This window comes from Alligator mississippiensis, chromosome 8, assembly GCF_030867095.1.
Source record: "Alligator mississippiensis isolate rAllMis1 chromosome 8, rAllMis1, whole genome shotgun sequence".
NCBI classification, from domain to species: Eukaryota; Metazoa; Chordata; order Crocodylia; family Alligatoridae; genus Alligator; species Alligator mississippiensis.
Genome location: NC_081831.1, coordinates 4,834,771 through 4,848,129, shown reverse-complemented (window position 1 = coordinate 4,848,129; position 13,359 = coordinate 4,834,771).

Here is a 13,359-nt window from a genome sequence, read left to right as displayed (position 1 = left end):
AGATGAAAGGGTATTTGAATAGTCTTTTAAAAATGAATGAAAAGTGAATACTCTCTTCTGTTTCAATTATAAGTGGGACATGGAGATCATTAGACACCACCTTAATGTGACACTTTGAAAGTGTTCTGCTACTTTGACTATATCAGAAACATTGTTTTAGGCTGTCTCAGGGTAAAGCTCTCGGGTAACTTCGCCAGAATTGTAGCCGTGAAACAAGAAGCCAGCATGAGAAAGTTGCACTATTATAATTGAAGGTATGAATATAAACCTATCTTTTCAAACTGGTGGAAACTGGCTACCTCGATAGTCTTATTTGGGCATAAGTTTCTTAGGAAGCAGGTTTAACTAAACCTCAGGAAGGTGCTTGGACTGAAATGAGTATCAAACAACAATGTCAGTTTAAATACCATTTTAAGTTGCACCTTTCCTACTTTTTGTCTTTTTTTTTTCTTTTTAGTCGAGAAACCCCCCCGTCTTATAAAGGTATTTGTCTGGCCAGCAGACCACAAGTGCCCTCTGAAGTCCTGTCCAAGTGAGGTGCTAAACAGATTTGGAGACGAATGCCCCCGACGCAAGGTAGAGAAATGGATGTTGGTGCAGACACCGTACCTTGCCAGGTGGCAGTGAACAGCGAGAGGCAGGTTTTGGAAAACAACCCCCACGTAGGTCTCCAGCGGTACACGTGTGATCTAGATATAGCCACTGTACGCACTTAAATCATAGTCGCACTTAAAACTTGGAGCATTTTTCACCTTCAAAGCATGCTAGAGACATTTGCTAAGCCTCACAACCCCCCGGTGAGGTAGGCAAAAATGCATGTGGTAAGCTCCAGCCTGGTTTATAATTGGTTGTGTGGACAGAGCTCATGACAGTCTCCCAGTCAACAGCACTTCAAAAGGGAGCTGTTTGTGTTACGGCTGTGAGGGCTGGATCACGTTCCAAGGAAAATAAAGGACCTGGTTGCAACACAATTAAAACGTGTAGATGGAGCCTTAAGCTCCCTGACTTGAGCTAAAGCCTTGGTCATAGCTTCGGAAATGCAGTGCATCGAAATCTTGTCTATACGACACGTTTTAACCACGCTGTTGCCTTGCCCTTCGGCTCGGTTGAAGTCCTAGGGAGGAGATGCCATCTGATGGTGGTGTCGTGTCCGCTCTAATGGCGTGATGCCACCCAGCGCTCGCTGCTCCAGGTGTGTGCCAGTGCTACCTGCAGCAGTTGCCAATCAGAAATAGGACGGGTATCCCAGCAGCTTTGACGTGCCCCTTGCACCAGACTACAGCTGATTATCTTGCAGCTCCAGAGAATAAACAGGGCAAGTGTCATACCCTTGCGAGGTACCCTTACACGAGGTAGAGCAGGAAACACAAAATGTAGCAGCGATGCCATCATCTCCTCCTCTTGCAAGTAAGCAGGAAGTGGAGAAGAGAAGAAAAACTTTTCCTGGCAGGGTAGAACGGAGAGCCACAAAATAGTCATTGTGTGAGGCACAGAGGTTTCTTTGAAGTAGCAATGCATCAGCAGATGATACTGAGCAATAACGTTACACGACTGCTGCAAACAGCAACCCCAGACAGGGGCCTGAGTCTGCTTTGAAAATGTGAAGTTCATGACATTAGAGTGGGAGGGACAGGTTTTTGGAAGCTACCCTTTCTTTCCTTTGAGCTCTAAGTGGTGTTGAGCAGATGAACTGGGTCTGTACTTGTTCAAACAGCATGCAAACAGCATGCACCTTTCAGCACAAGGTGTTAAGGAGTCCGGGCAGCGCACCCACCATCGTTCCTGGTGCAGGGAAGCAAAGTCTGATGTCTTGCCTTCGCATTCGTGGTCTCTGAAGCGCTGTCCCGCTCATCCAGGGTTTAGGTCCGCCTTTGGGAGAGGAGGAACACGACTCAGCCTCCTCATTGATTGAAGTGTCAGACAGATAAGGCTAAAAGGAAGCCAGTGCTCTTATTGACATACATACTTTGGGTTGACCTGGGTGCTTTTGAAACATTCTTTCCTCGCTTGTGAGGGATTAAATATTTAGTACTGCCAAGCTCAACAGTTCAAAATTCTTGAGCTGGATCCCAAAAATTCAGGAGACTGACCCCAAAAAATCACAAGATTTTTTACAAAATATATTAAATCATGATTGGTCTGCCTTTTGATTTCTGAACTTCTGAACCTCCTGGGGTTGTGCGCTCTGCTCTTGCAAATGCATGCTCGTGAAAGCAATGCTGACCTCTCGCTGCACGAGCTCACATGGGAAGAGGCAACCAGTGTTCAGCTAACCCACATTTGCCTGATATCGTGCGGTTATCAAGTGCTGCCTGTTGTGGAGAGGGCTCCGAGCATCTCTTCATCCCTCCCCAAATGCTGATTGATGCTGCACTCCCCAGCCCCGCACCCCCATTGCTCTGCTGCACATCAATGCTGGTGCCTCCGCCCCACACTCACCTCTTGCCCAGGTGCACAGGCAGGCCCTCACTCCACATCTGCCTGTCCCTCAGCCCTGCATCGACTGCTCTTCCAGACCAACTGAGTTTTACCCCTTGCCCCAGCTGCTTGCCCCTGTGGGTGTCAAGGCTTTTAACCCCTCTTCCATTCAGGGCCTCAATAAGGAGGCAGCTCCTGCAGGGGCTCTTCTTCCTCCCTTTGCCAGGTCTGGGATAGAAAAGAGGAGAGGAGGAAAGTGCTCTTCTTCATCCTCTTTACCCAAAATATTCCCTGGGCTCCCATGGGGAAGGGGGGAGCTCGGCCTAACTCCTGCGGCTGCTGCGGCAAGCTCTTCTTTCCACAGAGGTGGGGCGGGCAGCCCTCGGCCAGCTCTGCAAGACACTGGCAGCAGCGGCTGCAACACTTGGCGTCAGAACAAAATGCAGGTTTTGAGCCCCATAAAGTCTCTGCGGAGGTCAGGGGGGCCTGCAGATGCTCAGCCCCTTCCCAAAGATGACTACACGGGCTATCAAAACGTTAATCCTAAAGCAGACCAAAGCAAAAGGATAGAGTCCCACGTTGCCCCTCTTCCCTGCCAGAGCACGACTGGTTATAGCCCGCGGTGTCTAGCCAAGGGACGCCCGACTGCCACTGCCATGTCACAAGCAGGACTTCAGCTCATCCATCGCCCTCTGCAGTGAGCCTTATACAAATGCATAGGGAATGCCTGTCCTGAAATCACGAGTGCTGCGACTACACTAACCCCACAAACGCGATAACCTCCTGGAGCGTGCGATGCCCCAGCACGCTGCCGTGGCCGTTTTGGCTGCCTGAGACTGCTGAGCATCACTGGTCTAGCGCTTTTCCCAAGGGGTGTGTATGAGAAGAGCGCAAAATACCTCACAACAGCTTCTCGTGCGGTAAGTAAAACAGGGTCATGCATACGTGCAGCACACGTTGGTTCACTATTCGATTCCCACAACTGAACAGGAGCACCAGGACTTCCCAGCTCGTTTGCCTACGCTTCGTACACAAGAACAGCCTTCTCCCTATTGAGACGTCCCAAGAAACGGGGCTTCCACCTTTACTCTCCTGTTACGTTCCTACTGCTCAGATTTGGGGTGGGGAGGGGTGTTAAATGACCCCATGAATGTGCAGTTTAGTTTGCAGATGTGCTCCTGGGGCAACGCAGGCTTGGGCCGTTGCGACCGTTACTGACACTTCAGCTCCCCTCCCCTGACCGGTACTGCTTCACCTCCACCCACTCCGCCCCTGCCCGTCTTCTCCTGGCCTTCAGGGAGATCTTCCCCAGAGAAGTTTATCCCGCTCCAGCGATGATTCGGTTGTATCCCTGGCCGAGTCTGTGCAAGCTATTGTGCTCCCATTTTGCTTGGCTTGTAGCAGAGCTTCATTTTTGTTCCTGTTCTTTCACTTTCCATTAACATCACATTAATGAAATAAAAATCAAACCACGCTCATCCATCCACTTCACTACAGAAGAAGCCCACAGATTTGTTATATAAAAAGAAAAGAAAAGAAAAAAAAAAAAAAAGAAACCGGGATATTGTGTCTTTAAACTCAGAATCTTATTCCAGCGCGCTCAACCGTTTTCTCTATTAATCACACAGCCCAGGAAACACCCACACAGAGGAAGAGCTGACTGGCTGAAGAATTATTAAAAGGAAATCTTTTTCCTTTCTCCCAGATTGGCTTCCCTCCCCCCCCAGCAAAGACAGATCAGAATGGGGGCATTGAAATCAACCCCGGCGCTGGTTATTTGAATACGACAGGACTACGCCCTTGATTTCTGAGTGCTTTTGTGCAGGCGTTGACTGCTCCCTTTCCTAAACCTCTGAAGACAGCACTGCAGTCCTCAGCACACCTTTTATTTCATTAGAACATTATTATTAATGCTCTGATCTGCATTTCCAGACTTTTAAATTAGGATTTGCCAGAAAAATCTATCGACTCCCCTGTTAGATTACACGAACTCTGATGTATTTAGTCTGCAGGGATCTTTGAAGCCACGGAGCAAGAGCGGAGGCTAATTTTGGACACCCGGTCTAGGTGACTGCACCGTTTAAGACAATCTCTGCTGACCTTCATGGGCATTGCCCCTCTTCCTTTTCATGAGCAAATCTATTTATAGGGAAGGCAGCCCATTAACTCTCACCTTCCATAATTCACTGCTTCCACTTGATAAGATTTGACAGGAAGAAATTTTTTAGAAAACAGAAAGCCCCTCGGGATTTCTGGCTTTCAGCATTTGTCTTGGGCCCTGCAGGAGGCTGGAATGCCTCTGATCCCTACAGTTCATTCTTCTTTGAGAGAGCCACATGTTCACTCATAATGCACATGCTGCCACTAGTCTTCTAATCTGCAGTCAGAGCACTCCTAGTTTTTACCCCTCTGCTTCCACAAATAGCAAGAGGACCTTACGAGCTCACCTGCAGTTTTTATTTCTCCCATAACAAGGTCCTGGGCATCTTTTTTTGGCTAAGGGAGAGAATCGACGCTCTCTTCTGTTAGCCTTGCTCCATCCAGGAGGGTTAATGCACCCAAGTTGATTTCTGATTCCTTTGCGGTAAGACACAGAACAGGGGAAGGACTCGCCCTTTTTAAAGACCTTCTAGGACATTGTGATAATCTTTTGGCATCATCTACTAATACAGGGGCACTTAGAGTGTGTACGTAGCCTCCCACATAGCCTCAGTATACATGGGAAGTAGGTTAGAGATTCAATATACATGCATGGGAAGTAGGTTAGAGACTAAAGGGGGCAGCTGGGTTCTGGATTCAACTGACTGGGGCACGGGGAATACAGATAAAGTCCTCAAACTGCACAGCTGGCAAAGGACTCGCCAGCAGCCTTCTAGGCAGTGGAGAATTTGGAGCCTATGGGCTCTCTCAAAGGCCGACCTTTCTGTCTATTTGGGGGACAAAGGTTGTTCGAGTCTGATCAGACCAGCTGCCTTTGGTGGTAGATCTTTCTATAAGGCTGAATGAGATGCACTGTCATGCAGCGTTACAAACATTTTTAATCTAAGTGTTTCTGGAACAGGCTTCCTATGGGGGAAGTGGGATCTCTGTGGAAGTTTTCAAGGACATGCATCTATCAGGGAGGCTTGATGCTGCCTCAGTGCAGAGAGATGCATCAGGTGATCTGTTGGGCTAAGTACAGACAGTCAAAAAGCCCGAGGCTGAATGGATTCAGTCTTTGAGGTTAATCTAAGCTGCAAAGTTTCAACCCATAAGCAAATGAACAGACCTTGTGATTCAGGAAATGCAGCCACATGCCTGCAGCAGCCCAAGCCAACCACCAGGGGGTGCTACAGCTGGGCTCTCTGACATGCAGCCAGCCTGGGCTGTGTGTTCACTTCCTCTTCCTGCTGCCCCCGAGGTCTCTGGGATTTGTAGTCCACAATCACAACAGCAGGACTCTGCAGGGTTGCTCATCACTTCCTCTTCCTGCTTCCAGGTGTCTCTGGGATTTATAATCCACAGTCAGAGCCAGCAGTAAGTAAGCCAGCAGGGCAGGGCAGCTTCATACTTGGGGGAAGGGACGTTTAACCCCCCTCCCAGGCCCCAGCAGGGGTTTGCCTGGGGGAGCAGTGAGCCACCCAGTGAGGCCAGTCCTCACTGCTCCAGCTAGGAAGCAGAGGGGCAGGGCCAGCCCTCCTCTCTGGAGCAGACAGCCCAGCCCAGGGCTGCAAAATGCTGAGGGGACTCTGATTTAACTTGAACCAGGAAAGGGTCTGAGACTATTCATAGATCAGTTTGACCTCAATCAGTTAAGGCTGATACTACATTCAACCAGGCTTCTTTTAAACCAGTTTCAGCCATTTTGAAACTGGTTCATATGCACTGAACTAGTCTGTTATAGGTTTAAACCAGTTTCTGATCACTTAAACTGGGTTATATGCAACTTCTGTCCCTAGTCCTGAGGTTCCTTCCAGGCCTGCAATCCGGGGAATCTGTAATAAGTGCTAGGAGAGTTGGACAAAAGCTCCTCACAACTAGGAAAGTCAGGCAAGGTCTGGGCTTATTTTTGGTGGAAGGAAGGAAGGAGAGCCAGTCTCCTTAAACCAATGCTGAATTAAGGAGAAAGCAAGGCTAAAGAAACTAAATCTTGATTTTGGTTATTTGTCTCCAGTTAACATCTCACCTAGAGGCACGGTGTGTACTTTTATGCCTATGCTTGATCAGAACAGGATTGCAAACTAACAGGAGCTCGGTTCAGGGTACACAGAGGTGAGGGGGGGAATGGGGAAAAACCTTGGTGGCCTGGGTGCACAGGCTGCCTTTCCTCACTGTTGTGCAGAAGAGATTCACAATTTGGGGACCCTTGTCTCCTTAGTTACTTCTTAAACCCCCAGTGGCATGTTACCACTCCTCTGGAAGGAGACCGTGTTGCAGCCAGCTTCTCCTTTGCGTGCTTGAGGCTGGATCTGCATGCAGCTAGCCTGGAAGAGAGCATCGGGGCAGAGAGCAACCGCCCACCTGTTTGTGGGGTGGTTTATGTCTTAGAGCATGAGGATTTCGATCTAAAAAATTCAAAAAAGCACTCGTCTTTCAAAAATCCTTTCTGGTATAACTCTGGAGGTTCTTGTTATCAGTATAAATACCCAAGCCCTTTTGAATCCTTCTTCCTCTTCAAATGCTCTAGAAAGGACTGGGAAGCTACATAACTTCCCTTTCTTTTGCATTCTCCTATCACTTTAATTTAGGAAACAGGGCAAAGTGAAAGGGGAATGATTCACAAAAAAAGAAACGGGTCGCTAAATGACAACAAGCGATGGAAGGAAACCTGCTGTAAAAGGAGCTCTCTCTATCTGCATATGTTCGTACATGACCCCCAAGAATAGGTAACGTAGCAGGAAAGTTATTGTACAATTTGAATGGCTTCTTCTGGCAGCTCTTAACATTTATAGCCCTCAATTTAGTTTCTGAACGTAACTGAGCGTATATAGGTCACAGGGATGTACGGCAAGGAGAACAGAGCACAAAACAATGGAGATAATTCTGGCAGCGTATGATAGATGGATGTTTCACAGGAAGGATACGGCAAAAGTGGTAGGTGCCTAGAAGAGAGTGAAGATAATAAAAGGCCGTGGGTGGAACTGGCTATACAGAGAGGGTATTCAGAATATAAATGAACGGGATTAAACTGTGCAACACACATCGTTTCTGTGCAAACCTGGTGCGACAACAGTTTGACTGAGTTCTGCGTTGAGAATCGAGCCTGCCACTCCAAGCAGAACCGGAGGAGATAAAGACAAATTTAGCCTGAGGACTTTTTCTCTGGTTCCAGCAAACCCTTGGGAAGCAAAACCACCAAGTTACCTAAAAGGGAAACTGAGGCTACAACATTGCTGCAGGAGTGGAGGGGCGGGGGGTCTCCCCCAGAAGGAGAACTATTGCTGGATGCTATGTGGATAAGAGGGGCCCCAAGAAGATATCCACCAGTGTCTTTAAAAGCTGCCCTGAACTCCCTTCCCCTTCTCTCATGCCTGTCCAGGAAGAGCCGAGTCTAAACACAGCGTCTGTATCCCATCACCCCCAAACTTTAGTGACATTCGTATCCAGGCTCTCCTGCTAGTTCTGCAAGGTGCTGAGCCAAATGCCCTAACCCTTTGGAGACAGCTCATGTCCAAATCTGTAATTCGTGGCCTTTTGAGATGGGCTTAGGCCCATAATTCAGCATTTGATGAAGTAGCCAAATAGCATTTCCAACTTTTTCGTCCTCACTGTTTATTCCAAAACAAACAAACAAATGAAAAATGTTTGAAAAAATTTGCTTGCTTAATTTATAACTTTTGACTTCTCAGTCAGTATATTTATCTAGTCTTCAAGTCTGTCCTTAAAGAGTCATTATGCTGAACTGGTCAACATGGCGATTGGCGGGGAAATCATGGGAGACTTACCTGCCTATGCGATAGGCTGCCAAAATCAGGAGAAAGTGACTTGTCACTGATTTTAGTAGCATGTAGGGCTTTTGTGTTTCAAGTCTTTGTAGATTTGCAATGCCTTTTAAAACCCTCGCAACTGTCCAACATGGGGTGTTTAATTACCAGGTAAAAGAATTTTTTTTTTTAGACTCCATTTAATTATTTGATTGCACAGTAACCAAAGAGTGTAAGAGGGCTGTAGCCAGAAGGCACTTCAAAGCAATGCCTTGATGTTTCTTAGTGGGCATTAATGGTTTCTGAAGGCAGGAGATTGTTTAAAAAAATATTAAAACCCTCCTCATGATCCCGCCAGCAATCTCAAAAAAATGCATAAACACTGGAATCCTCTGCCAGAGAGGAAAAAAAAAGTTCAAAGGGATCTGAGAGTTTTCATGTAAAGTTTAGAGTTTAAGGCGTGACTGTTGGCTACGGAGCCCCACTGTTTGAACTCTTGTTTATTAAAAACAGTTTCCCAGCATTGCACAGGGTTCAGAAAGACAACAGAGAAGTACAGCCTTTTTTCACTCACAATGTTTAAAGGCTCCATTGATTTCTACCTATATGTTTTATCTTTCCTTTTTTTGGATCACATTCAAAAGCATGGCGCGATCGCTGGGAGAAGGCAGACTGAGGTTTCCGGAGGTGAACTGGCCTGAAATAGAGGTCCCTCCACCCCTCGCTACTTTAATTGTTTAATAAACACACTTTAATGACTTATTCCAGATTCTCTAATGGCACCGAGCTGGATCTCAGCGGCGTTGCCCTCAATAATGACCTGGCAGCTCGGCGGTACAATACTGCAGGTAACGTTTGGTTACCCCTAGCTAGTCTAGCCTGTTTCCTGAAGGCAAAATGGTCAACGTCCAGTGAACCAACTGGCCACTGGGAAAGGAAAAAATGGCAATGTATCATGTTCCTATTTGTAACAAGTCCATCACTGTATTATTAAGGCGACTCTTTCCTCTTTCCACTGCTTTAGTCAACCTGATTCACTTGAACAGACATACGTTATGGGGGAGTTTCTTTCAGCTAGGAAATAAAGCAGGGAGAAATGGCATTTGCATTGCCCCATTATACGATGATCGGATTCGTTTGGCTGCTTAAAAGCTAGATCTGTGAGGGTGGTATCAACTGGGCGTCCTACATGGTGGTTATGTGCAGGTCCAAATTGAGAAAGTTGCGGTGGTTTAACCAGGAGGTCAATGGAGGCACGGCACCAGTGAGAGCGAGCCTCTGTCTTCCACTGCACGATCTGAGCACTGGAGGACATGGGACCTCTTTGAAAATTGTCCTGGGAAACGAGCTTGCAGTTTTCATATAATTCTCAAGTCTAACCAGATAGGTTTGAAGATAAAGCTCAAAGTTGCCCAAGTCTTGACTGCAGCAGAAGCAGCTACTGACACCGGTACAGGCCTAGAAAATGTCAACGGGAGAGACCGAAAAGATGTTTTAAGAATGAAGTCGAGAGTAAGCCGACAAAAGCGTCTGCCGAATGGCTAGCGAAAGAACATCTGGCGTTGGAGGTCTGTTCTCTAGGCTAAATCCCCGGCCCAAAGTCACTATTCCAGTTGACACCAGTTCATATTGTAGCCCGGTTGTTCTCTGAACTTGTAGGAGAAAAGGCTAATAATAATGCAGGATCAAACAACCAGCCTTCCCTTTTGCAAACATAACAAAGAGATGAGAGAACGGGATGGAAACAAGGCAACGCATTTGTGTTTGCATCAGACAGGGCTCAGCTCTCCTAGATAGCACTATGAATACAGTTGGTAAGCCAACAGTGGTGTTGAAGAGACGTCAATCTTTCTGTGCAGATCTGCCCACCATTTCAGTAAGTTGAGAAAAAAGAAACAAAATGAAGCCAAATGTTGTTCTCTTTGACATCGGTGTAAATGAGAAATAATTTGGCCAAAGCCAGTGGAAATATAATATAGAAAGATTGGTACAAGTGAGATCAGAGCATAAGCATTGAAAATGGTACTTAAAACTTTGCACTGGAGGAATATCTGAGGGTGGCTGCATGTTATCCAATGATTAGCTTACAATGATCGATATTATTTCTTTATACAGAAATCTGGGTAAGGAGAAAGATTGCGTACGCAACTATGTGAGGTGTTGTACAGCCGTACAGGTTTCCTTCACCACTGCATTTATAATCTGGACAGAAAAGAAAGACTAAGAAGAGACAGAAGAAGCTAGTATTAAAATTAGTATTCTGAACCAAAAAGCTGATGGCACAACTATTTCCCAATGATGCTCATCCTCATTGTTCACTACAGTGCAGACTTGGGCTTGATCTCCCTGTCACTCCCACATCAATCCTCCCCCTCCCCCTGCCCCCAAAAAGAGGTCTGCATGAACTCCAGGGATTGATGGAAAAATATGAACTTAATTTTGAGTTCTGTTTTCCCTAAACCGGTGCAGCTCCAGTAAAATCAGATTAAAATACCTCCAGTTCCTGATGTTTGGGGATATTTAAAGTCAGATCAAAGCACTTTAACCAGCCCTTTTGGTAGCACATTTGATGAGAAACACAGGTGCACTAATATATTAAGCTAGCAGCCTGGCTGATTTTAAATGCCGCCTTGAAATCTTGCTTCTGATCCCCTTAAATATCAATCAGGAGGGGAAAACGATGTTTTAATAAAAATCAGGGATTTTTTCTGGATACAATTTGAGCTGCCTTATTTTCTCTATTATGAAAGTTTTAGCTACTTTGTTTTAATAGTTTCTATGGGAAAGAGACTGTCACTCTGGACAGGCCTGTTTCAAATTGGGAAGATGCCCAGCCTCAGGCTGACTGCCTGGCCTGGATTGAGTGCTTGCACCATGCGCGCAAACAAGCATCCACATCTCCCGGGCACAAACACCTGTTCACGTTCGAACGCTTGTGCACGCTCTCTTGCCGCTCAGGTGCCGGCGTGCAGGTGAGCTGCAGCGTTTGTAGGCCGCGTGCAAAATTCAAGGGTCAAACATCGCTTTTGCTCCAGAGTCACGGGCTAGACGACTTAAACGGTGATTGCGGAGGTACACATACCTGCAAAACACGGGCCTAGTCATCTCATCACAAAAGAGGCCGAAGGTTGAAAGTGCGTCTCTGTGCACCCATCAGGGGAGACGCTGCTTTCCACTCCCCCCCAATCTCCTCTTCCTAATCACCGCGAGAGTCTCAGCTCCGGAGCAGGAGCGGCATAAGGCAAATCAGTAAACAAGGCAGATGCATGCTAATTGCACAGTTTAAACCCTCTCCCTTTGTTTTGCTATCACGTCAGATGGTAGCAGCTCTCAAATGCCAGAGCGATGGAGAGGAGCGTTTCAAGGTATTTCCCCGGAGGCTTTTCTGTTATGTAGATGGGCATTTTTGTTTTTCAAGATTTAACAAACTTAATCATCAAATGGGAAAGCATTTGAGATGCTTCTTTCCGGAGTAAAACCAACAGTGGCAGTATTCTTGTAGGCAGGACACAAAGCAGTGCTGCTTGAGCAGAAGGGGTGTCTTTCATTTGTACCCAGCTTTGACTTATTTTATCTATTTTGTGGTTGAAGCTCAGTTTGTCAGAGCTGCGTGCGTGTCAGAGCCCAGCAAAAACGCAGTGTGATAAAGAGCTCTGCTTCTTACTGCCTCCAATACTGCTCCCTTCAAAAAAAAAAATAAAATCTATATTGCCTACCCACGCTCTCCCACATACAGAAGATGAACCACATTTAACTTCTTGTCAACATGACTTTGGTTTCTCTTTCCTAATAGTTCAAAAGGCAGGAAAATGAGTCACTTTTCACTGAGGGTTCAATTCTGCTTCTTTGTACAAGCCGATTTCCCCCAGTGGCAGTGGGACCGGATGGCAGGCAATGCAGAGCTTGCTGCACAGGGAGCTTTTAGGTTTTATAGTCCGTGTTTAAAATGCAAATGAACCCAGTAGTAAAATAATAAAAAAAAATTCCACTTAAAATGCCCTGGTGACACGCAACTATCAAACAGGAGAAAGAGAAAGAACCAGTGCTGTTTTCCCTCAATAAAATCATGAAAGTTTAAAGGTGAGAGAAGCAAGGATTTCTTATGTGGATATCTTTTATTGGACCAACCCAATAAAATAACTCGAGTTGGGATACAGTAATACAAGCTTTCAAACACAAGGCACTCTTCTTCAGGTCTGGCTGTTGCGGGTTTTTCATTGTAAGTGGCATCTTTTGAGATCGTCCACGTTATGGTAGTGTTAAATCCATGTTGTAGCCAAGATGCTCCGGGTATTATGTAAGAGGCAAGGATTGCCTTGGGCGATATCTTTTATTGGACCCACTGCATGGCTGAGACAGAGGTAGATGAGCTTTCAAATGCAAGACATTCTTCTTCAGGTTTGTCGGAAGTTTAAACAAACTTATCGCCGTCATCAAGAGATAGAGGAGAATTTGTTAATAATCTTTACAGTTTCTGTTTGGCTGCAGCTGATATCAAGACATCTGGAGGCTCGTGTACAGGCATGTGCATAGTAGAGCTACTGGCAAAGACAGTGGGGGAGGAGATCGTGCCCGCTCAACTCAGTAGACAGGAGATGAAGCTGGAGGCCAACTGAGCAGTGTTTTATATATGAATATGGGCGGCTCTCTTACATCATTGCACCCAACTCATGTAGCACAGAGCCTCTGAGACAAACCATACCTGGGTCAGTGCTGAGACAGAAAAACAACGACTGAGTCACCCATGCTGCCTTCAGAGCTTCCCCTGGAGACTCACTCCTCCAAGTACTGGCCACACCTACCTAATTTGCTCGTTAGATCTGATTTTCAAGGCTCGAGGCAGTATTGCTTTAGGCCACATGGAGCCATAGCATAGAGGCACTATTCTGTCTGCTCAAATTAAGGGTATAGTTAGATTATTTATCTTTGCTAGTTTGATATCCCTGCCTGGCTTCCGTTTCCTTTAGTACTGTATTTTCTTCTTTTCAGAGCAAAATTACACTAGAAAATAATGAAAGCGTACACAGACATCATCGAG